Source organism: Pan troglodytes, chromosome 2 (assembly GCF_028858775.2).
Source record: "Pan troglodytes isolate AG18354 chromosome 2, NHGRI_mPanTro3-v2.0_pri, whole genome shotgun sequence".
In the NCBI taxonomy this organism is placed as follows: Eukaryota; Metazoa; Chordata; class Mammalia; order Primates; family Hominidae; genus Pan; species Pan troglodytes.
In genome coordinates, this window is record NC_086015.1 from 24,176,244 (window position 1) to 24,184,323 (window position 8,080).

Sequence of the window (8,080 nt, forward strand, 5' to 3'; positions counted from 1 at the left end):
CAGTCTTTCTCTACTTATCGGTAAGCTGAAGGTTTTTGTCTTGGATTTTGAACAAGGAGCATCATATTTTCATTTCACATTGACCCACACAGATTATATAGCTGGCCCTGACCAAAGGCTTCGAGGTTCTGACTTTTTGAGGGGTGTCTTCCCCGTTCCCAATTTAAAAATGGGTCAGACTTCAAATCAGGTGTTTATTATAGAGCCCTAAAGAATAGAAATGGCTGAATTTAGGGGCAGTGAGGGAAAATACCACCAGAGTCCTAGCATGAATAACTTTCGTACATCAAAATGTTCTACTGCCGCTGATTTTAGGGAACTGAATTACTGTTGGAATCAACAGCTCTTTTAAAATTTTGTGGAAACTACAACTGTTCCCAGGAAGAATGCACATATTCCTTTTTGAACAAAAATATGCATATTTCAAAGAGTACTAAATGGTGGACTGGAGTTTGAACCCAGGAAGCCTGGCTCCAAAGTCCATACTATTAACAGCTAGACTATGTTCTGCGACTTCTCCCTTTTGTTATATCACAGTTGTACCCAGCCTAATTCAGAGATAATCCATGGTTTAATTATATCGCAAAGTACAGTGTAGGAACACATCATCTAGCTGACAAACTGAGAAGAACCTATGAAAGGGTAACCAATTAGTGAAAATTCTTTGTTTAATTTAATAGATGTTTAGAATAGTTATGGTATAATTCAAATCATTTTAACTTCTTAGAAAGCTTGCTCTCAAATGATAGTGAATATTTGTAGCTGCATTACTTTCAAGGTTTTTCAAAATGTGAATGCATGTTATTTCTGCTTTCATTGGTTTTAACTTTATGATGTATTTAAAATATAATGAGCACTCACATTCTCCCCTGCAAGTTCCTAAAATCCCAATAAAACTGCTTGTTACTAATCTTTAACTGCCTTGTTCCTAACATTTATTACTATGTGCAGATTTTATGATTTTTATTTACGGAGCTGAAGTCCTGCACAGACTTGATATCTTCTTCTGATTTCTTCTTGGTGGTGGTGGTTGTTTTCTGACAGGGTTTGTCACTGCTGCCCAGGCTGGAGGGTAGTGGCGTGATCATGGCTCGCTGCAGCCTCAACTTCCCAGGCTCAGGTGATCCTACCACCTCAGCCTCCTGAGTAGCTGGGACCATAGGCATGCATTGCTATGTCCAGCTAATTAAAAAAAAAAATCTGTAGAGACAGGGTCTTGCTATGTTGCCTGGGCTTGTCTCGAACTCTTGGGCTCAAACCACTCTCCTGCCTTGGCGTCCCAAAGTGCTGGGATTACAGGCATGAACCACCATGCTTGGACTTCTCCTTAGTTTTTATCAATATTATTATTTTGTATTTTATTATTTCTTTCTGGTTCATGTTCTCTTGTGATCTCCTTATTTTTAAAGAAAAAAATCGAACTCCTCTCTATTTGACAATCAAAAATATATTAATGTGTCTCCTCTCTGGAATTAATATTTTAAAAAAAATTTTTGAGAAAGTTTAATACAATAGTTATCATGGAATGTGGTGTGGATTAACTTGAATAGCAATACAAAAATTAGTAATTTGGTGACCAAAATTTTCAAAACTGAAATACAGCAAGGCATCAAAATGTTTTGTGACTGTATTTTTTTGACGTCTGCTTTTATTAGTTTAGTACTTTCTTCAGCTCAATAGTAACAGGCTTTGGAGAGTTTGTACATGCATAAAGTGGGCAGAAGACTACAAGGAATAGATAGCACTTTATGCTGTTTTTATGTTTCATTTGTGTTTTTCAGAAATATGCGTATGTATTGCTTTCATAAGGCTATTATTTATTGTATAGTGGAATTCATGTCTTTTTTTTTTTTTTTTAGTGGTTCCCATTTCTCTTAGCATAGCGAGACATGTGAACATTTAGTTGAATTATAACAGCTAACACTGAATGAGGGCATACTTTCTGCCAGCAAAATACTAGTGCTTTATATGAATTAACTCATTTTATCCTTGTGATAAAGCTTATAAACCTATTTTTTCAGATGAAGAAATTGAGGCGTAATGTGGTGAATCTAGTAAGCATGAAGCCAGGTACAAGCTTTGCTGTCAATCTGACTCCAGGGCCTGTGTCCTTAATCATGATACTATATACTTTAAATACATTTAAATTTATTGATGTTGCTTTGACATTTGTCAAATCATTCAGATGTCTAAAGGCCTACCACGTACAGATGTGAGGAAGTCTTTGTGATGGCTAATGTGAATGTAAGTCCCAGAGGAAAAGGGATACATACACACATGCCAGAGTTATGTCATTTTTGTTAAGGCTTTATGCTAGAAACACAAATTATTGATGCTATGTTATTTTGTTGCTAATTTTGGTTTTGTGTCATGTGCTGATATCATGAACCAGTGAACACTTATGGATCATTAAAAGGGATATAAGCATTAAAGGGACAATAAGAATAGTCAAATACGATCAAAATCAGTGTTTAGTTCCATCTCAAGCAGCCTGGTAAGAATAAGGCAGAGAGAAATTTAACGCATACGGAGAGAAGGCAATGTGAAGATGAAGATAGAAATTATAGTCATGAGGCCACAAGCCAGGCACAGAGAGGGTGATGTGAAGACTAGCAGAGGGAAAGATGTCACAAACCTAGGAATGCTGACAGCTGCCAGAAACTGGAAGAGGCAAGGAGTGGATTTCGTTCTGAGCCTCCAGAGGGAGTACCACCTGCTGACACCTTGGCTTGGGACGTCTGGCCTTCAGAACTGTGAAAGAATAAATTTCTTTCGTTTTAAGTGACCCCACTTGTGGTAATTTGTAATAGCAGCCCTAGGAAACTAACATACCGCCTATCCAACAAAGGACTAGTCTTTATAATAAGTATATAAATATCCAAATTCAACAGGGAAAAAGCAAACAATCCAATTAGAAAATGTGCAAGGCCGGGCACAGTGGCTCATGCCTGTAATCCCAGCACTTTGGGAGGCCCAGGCGGGCAGATCACGAAGTCAGGAGATCAAGATCATCCTGGCCAACATGGTGAAACCCCGTCTACTAAATATACAAAAATTAGCTGGGTGTGGCACAGTGCGTGCCTGTAATTCCAGCTACTAGGGAGGCTGAGGCATGAGAATTGCTTGAACCCAGGAGGCGGAGGTTGCAGTGAGCCGAAATCATGCCACTGCATTCCATCCTGGCAACAGAGCAAGACTCCATCTCAAAAAAAAAAAAAAAAAAAAAAAAAAAGAAAATGTGGAAAAGACATGCACAGAAATTTTACTAAAGAGGATAACCCGATGTCAGATAAGCCTGTGAAAAAAATGTTTTGACATGGTTAGTCATCAGGGAAATGAAAATTAAAACCACAATGAGATAGCACTACACATCTATCAGAATAGCTAAAATAAAAAAATAATGGCAACAGCAAATGCTGGTGAGGATGCAAAGAAACTGGATCACTCAGACATTGCTGGTGGGAATATAAAATGATACAGTAACTGCAAAACAATTGACAGTTTCTTAACAAACTAAATATTTGATTACCATATAACCCAGCAGTTGCACTCTTGGGGATTTTTTCCCTTAGAGAAACAAAAACTTAACGTTTGCACAAAAACTTGGACATAAGTGCAGGCTTTATTGATAATAATTTAAAACTGGAATAATCCCAGATGTACTTCAAAAAGGGAATGAGAGTATGGTACATCCATACCAAGGGAAATAAATAAAAAGGAATGAACTACTGATACATAAACAGTTTGGATGAATCTCCTAGGAATTATATTGAGTGAAAAGGGTCAGTCCCAAAAGGTTACATACTGTATGATTCCATTTATATAATACTTTTTTTTCAGGGGTGAGTAACTTTATTTTGATAAAATCATAAGCTTTGAAAAAACTTGCTCACACCTGTAATCCCAGCACTTTGGGAGGCTGAGGCAGGCAGATCACCTGAGGCTGGGAGTTCGAGACCAGCCTGGCCAACATGGTGAAATCCCATCTCTACTAAAAATACAAAAATTAGCCAGGTGTGGTGGTGCACGCCTGTAATCCCAGCTACTTGGGAGGCTGAGGCAGGAGAATCACTTGAACCTGGGAGGCAGAGTTTGCAGTGAGCTGAGATTGAGCCACTGCCCTCCAGACAGAGCGAGACTCTTGTCTCCAAAAAAAAAAAAAAAAAAAAAGAAAGAGAAAATACTTGCATGAGTAAAAAGAACTATTTTTTTTAGTCAAAACAACCTATTGTGAAAGTTTTGCCTCATTTATTTCATCATGTTTATTTCTTTATATATAAACATAGTTTTTTTTAAGCCAGTCAAATTTAGTGAGGGGTTATATATCAACCTTAGTGACACTAATATTAATAAGTTCTGATAACCCACTACCATCAGACCAGCCTAAACATAGTTTTTTCCCCATGAATTAGTTGAGAGTAAGTTGTAGACATTATGTACCTGTACCCATAAATATACAGTCTTTGTTCCCTAAGAGCAAAGATATTTTTTACAATACAATGATCAACATCAGGAAATTTAACATAGATATGATATTCCTACCTAAACAACAGTTTGTCTTTAAATTTTGTCAAGTTTCCCAGTAATGTTGTTTATGGCTTTTTTTTTTTTTTTTTTTTGGCCTGGGATCCAATTCAGGATATTGCATTACATTCAGTTGTCACATTTCTTTATTCTTTAATCTGATCATCAAATCTTTCTTTTATCTTTCTTGGTATCAACAGTGTTTAAGAGTATAGGCCAGTCACTTTGGGAGGCCAAGGCAGGTGGATTGCTTGAGGTTGAGTTCGAGACCAGCTTGAGCAACATGGTGAAATCCTGTCTACAAAAAAATACAAAAACTAGCTGGGAACAGTGGTATGCACCTGCAGTCCTAGCTGCTTGGGAAACTGAGGCAGGAGAATCGCTTGAGCCTGGGAGGCAGACGTTGCAGTGAACCAAGATCACACCATTGCAATCCAGTTTTGGCAATGGGAATGAAATTGTCTCAAAAAAAAAAAAAAAAGTATGGGGCAGTTATTTTGTAGAATGTCCCCCAGTTTGGGTTTCTCCAGTGCTTCCTTGAAGTTAGATTCAGGTTATTCATTTTTGACAGGAATATAAAGTGGTGTTTGCTCTTTCTGTGCATCATATCTAGAGACCTATGCTATCTATAGGTTTAATTACTGGTGATTTCTTTAAATAAATGAGAATTAATTTAATCACTTTGAACTATTACATCAGTTTCAGAGGCAAACCAACTTCTGAGCTTTTTCATTGTATTCACTTATTCCTTCAGTCATCATCTCATTTATATAAGTTTTTCTTCTTTTTTTTAACTTTTATTTTAGGTTGGAGGGTATATATGAAGGTTTGTTACATAGGTAAACTCATGTCACAGGGGTTTGTTGCACAGATTATTTCTTCACCCAGGTAGTAAACCCAGTACCCCTCAGTGTTTGTTGTTCCCCTCTTTCTGTTCATGAGTCCTCATCATTTAGCTCTCACTTATAATTGAGAACATGCGGTATAAGGTTTTCTGTTGCTGCATTAATTTGCTAAGGATAATAGGCTCCAGCTCCATCCATGTTCATTTAAAAGCCATGATCTTGTTCTTTTGTATGACTGCATAACATTTTTAAAATGACAAAATTTTAGAAAGGAGGGCAGACTAGTGTTTGCCATGGAATAGAAATAAAGATAGGGAGTGGTAGGAAGAAGGTAGGTATGATTTAGGGCAACCTGAAGGATCCTTGTGATATACCATTTCCCCCCAACCTCTAAAAAATAAATAACAGATTAATTGAGATATAATTCACATACCATAAAATTCACCAATTCAAAGTGTATAATTCAATTTTTTTTTGTATATTCACAGATATTTGCAACCATTCTTCCAATCAATTTTAGAAAATTTCCACCACCTCAAAAAGAAATCCTGTAAGTATTAGCAGTAATTCCCTATTTCTCCCTCTACAGCACTAGTCTACTTTCTCTCTCTAGATTTGCCTACTTGATACATTTCATATAAACGTAATCATGGAATATTTGGTCTTTTGTGACTGGCTTCTTTCACTTAGCATAATGATTTTAAGGTTTATCTATAATGTATCACATAACCATATTTCATTCCCTTGTATTGTCCAATGAAATATGCCATTGTATTTTTCTGCCACTTTGTATTTATCCATTTATATGCTAATGGATATTTAGCTTGTTTTTTCTTTTTAACTATTATGAATAATGCATCTATGAACAATTGTGTACAGGTTTTTATATGGACATATATTCTCATTTCTCTTGGATATATATTAAGAATGGAGTTGCTGGGTCACATAGTAACTCTATGTTTAATCATCTGAGGAATTGCCAGATTGCTTTCCCAAGCAGCTGCACCATTTTACTTTCCTACCAGCAGTATATGAAGGTTCCAATTTCTCTGTTTACGCACCAACACTTGTCATTATCTTTCTTCTTGATTCTAGCCATCCTAGTGGGTATGAATGGTATATCACTGTGGATTTCATTTGCATTTCTCTGATGGTTAATGATATCAAGCATCTTTTCATGTACTTATGAGTCATTTGTATATCTTATCTGGAGGAATGTCTATGAGACAGTTTGCTCATTTTTAAAAATTGGGTTGTCTTTATTATTGAGTTGTAAGCGTTCTTTACATATTTTAAATAAAAATCCTTTACCAGATAAATGACTTACAAAAATTTTTTCCCATTCTGTGGGTTGTCCTTTCACTTTCTTTCTTTCTTTCTTTCTTTTTTTTCTGGGGCGGAGTTTCACTCTTGTCGCCCAGGCTGAAGTGCAGTGGCACAATCCTGGCTCACTGCAACTTCTGCCCCCACCTTGGATTCAAGCGATTCTCCTGCCTCAGCATCCCAAGTAGCTGGGATTACAGGCATGCACCACCATGCCTGGCTAATTTTTGTATTTTCAGTAGAGACGGAGTTTTGCCATGTTGGCCAGGCTGGTCTCGAACTCCTGACCTCAGGTGATCTCTCCGCCTCAGCCTTCCAAAGTGCTGGGATTACAGGCGTGAGCCACCGTGCCCAACCTTTTTTTGTTTTGTTTTGTTTTAGAGTCGGAGTCTCCTTCTGTTGCTTAAACTCCTGGCTTCAAGGTATCCTCCCACCTCAGCCTCCTAAGTAGCTGGAATTATAGGCTCAAACCACATGCCTGGTTCTTTCACTTTCTTAATGGAGTACTTTGAAGCACAAAATTTTAAATTTCCATAACTTTATTGAAAATTTAATTCTCAATTACTACTGATTTATTTATTTGCTGTTGCTTGTGGTTTTAATGTCATCTCTCAGAAATCATTGACTAATACAAGGTTGCAAAGATTTATATCTATATTTTCTTTTAAGAGTTTTATAGTTTTACTTCTTACATTTAGGCCCTTGTGTTTTATCTCCACTGTGGTAGTGGATATATAAGCTTACAGAGGCAATAATATAACTTAACACACAGACACATACACAAAATACACAGAACAGATGAATGCTAGTCAAACTGAGGAAATCTGACTAAGATTTCAATGTCAATATCCTGGATATGATATTATATGATAGTTTTGCAAAATGTTACCAACAGGGTAAATTGGGCAAAGTGTGAGAGGGATTTCTTTGTATTATTTTTTACAGCTACATGAGAATCTAAAATTAGCTCAATAAAAATTTTAATTAAGAATAATAGTCTGTGGAAATTGCTACTTTTCCTTTTCTTTATGTTATACAAATTGTGGGTAGTAACCTTTTGAATTTTTTTTTTCATCTGAAAGAAGGGGAACACTGGAGTAATCATTGCTAGGCAAATTAAGAGCATTGTGTGGGTATAGATAATTCTTGTCTTTAAAAGTAAACGACAGGCATATAATAGTTATGGTGTTAATTCTAAATATACACCTAGCACTGTTTTAATGTATAGTACTGATTTTGATTTCTACCAATTGCTTTATCACAATGGCATATGTAAGTGCAAATTTGGTAGGGAGGAATAATTTTAGGTGGACCAATAACTTATACAAGTAATCGTATGTTGTAGTATATTATGCTTAATGTAAAATAAGAAGTAAATAAAGACACAA